Consider the following 2,051-nt stretch of genomic DNA (forward strand, 5'->3'; position numbering starts at 1 on the left):
TTCCACTGACAAAGAACTGGCTCTGGGGCCAGAAAAACCGGTTCCAGGCTAGCACCAACTCTTTGCTGGGCCAGAGGAAAGAACCGCTTACGTCAGCGGCGGGCCGGAGTTGTTAAGACCAACAACAATAACAAGACCACGAAAGGTGGCCATTTTTAACCAATGAGATATCATGGATGCAGTAAAGCAGCAGTGGTCTGTGGAGGAGACAACCTGTCTCCGAGCAATATGGTCCACAGATGAAGTTCAGACGAAACTGGAGGGTGCTACCTGGACCAAGCCCATATTACACCAAATACAAGAAGAGATGGGGGGCGGCGCGGTGGTGTAGTGGTTAGCGCTGTTGCCTCACAGCAAGAAGGTCCAGGTTCGAGCCCTGTGGTCGGCGAGGGCCTTTCTGTGCAGAGTTTGCATGTTCTCCCCGTGTCCGTGTGGGTTTCCTCCGGGTGCTCCAGTTTCCCCCACAGTCCAAAGACATGCAGGTTAGGTTAACTGGTGACTCTAAATTGACCGTAGGTGTGAATGTGAGTGTGAATGGTTGTCTGTGTCTATGTGTCAGCCCTGTGATGACCTGGCGACTTGTCCAGGGTGTACCCCACCTTTCGCCCGTAGTCACCTGGGATAGGCTCCAGCTTGCCTGCAACCCTGTAGAAGGATAAAGTGGCTAGAGATAATGAGATGAGATGAGATGAGATGAGATGAGATGAGACAAAAAGAGATGGCTGCGGCGGGGTACGAACATACTCTTGAGCAGATCAGCAACAAATTAAAGAAGCTGAAGAAAGACTTCAGGAACCAAAAAAAGGACCTCGGTCGAAGCTGCAACGGGAGGCCAAGGAAGAACCCCTTCGATATTCTGGACTCAGTCCTCAGCGATAGACCGGCAAATAACGCCACCGGAGCCTTAAATTCAGCGACGGCGATGCTGGAGGCGATGGCGCCGCAATCAGAGCCTGGTAAGTTTCTTTTCAAACATTTTCGCCTTGCATAAAGTTTTAGTTACTTCAGTTAATGTTTGTTTGTATAATGTTATAATGAAATCTGACGCATACTTTCATTCACTAGTTCATTTTTGTAACTGTGAACTTAGTTCAAAATTTTTCATTATGAACTATGAACTGAACTAGCTCATTTTAAAATTTGTGAACTGAACTTTGAAATAGTTCATGTAGAAAGTGAACTTTCCCAACACTGGCTGTTTTTATGTGGTTTATAGAGTTGTTCACCATCGGGGACGAGGACCTGATGTCTCCACGCCACTGCAGCTCTCCTGCATCATCCAGCAGCTCAGGACAATCGCCGCAGACCAGACCTGGTAAGTTGTTGTGCTGAGTATCCAGTAGTCTGTCTCACTGGATACTATGCAAACATGGATATATACCTAATAGTGTGACTTTATAATATAAATACATGCTGTAATAAGTGACCAGTCATTCATATAAAATCCCCTACCAACCGTAAACAATTAACTAATGCTCTTATTGCTGAGCTGACATTTTTCTTATATTGTATTGCTGGACCTGTGTTAATCTACTTATGAATAAAAACTTTTAAACTCATTATTCTGTTCTTGTACACAGCTAAGAGGAAGTGAGACAGCAACACTGAGCTCCTGGAATACCTTGAGCGGGTGGACGAGAGGTTCCTGCAGCACAGCAAGGAAATGAACGATGCCTTGCTGCACAAGCTGGAAGCAGACAACAGTGCGTTCCTCAGTATGATGGGGCGCATGGTGTCTGTAATGGAGGCGCAAGCCAGAAAATAATCACACCACTTTTCTTGTTTTGCACCTTTGCACTGTTCACGTCACTTTATGTTGTGTTTCTATGCACTATGTAAATAAATGTTTTTTCTAAAGAGACATGTCTGCTTGTATATGTTTTCACTAGTGATGTAAAATTATTTTAACTGTGTAATAAGTACAAGTAAAGCTGGTTAGAGCTTGTGAAAACAATTAATGAAAGAACTCAACAAGCTACCTTTTTCACTCACTTTATTTACAAATAAATGACTCATTTCTATGAACTTCTCGAACTGAACAATTAAACAAC

General features: G+C 44.2%; 1 long non-coding RNA gene across 1 annotated transcript; it reads left to right on the forward strand.

Moving 5' to 3' along the window:
* The first annotated feature begins 780 nt into the window (after positions 1–780).
* LOC132882399 (uncharacterized) lies at positions 781–1,802 on the forward strand. The gene is made up of 3 exons (XR_009654209.1): positions 781–956; positions 1,217–1,315; positions 1,581–1,802. It is a non-coding gene; the product is annotated as an uncharacterized LOC132882399 (long non-coding RNA).
* The last annotated feature ends 249 nt before the right edge of the window (positions 1,803–2,051 follow it).

Source organism: Neoarius graeffei, chromosome 1 (genome assembly GCF_027579695.1).
Source record: "Neoarius graeffei isolate fNeoGra1 chromosome 1, fNeoGra1.pri, whole genome shotgun sequence".
NCBI classification, from domain to species: Eukaryota; Metazoa; Chordata; class Actinopteri; order Siluriformes; family Ariidae; genus Neoarius; species Neoarius graeffei.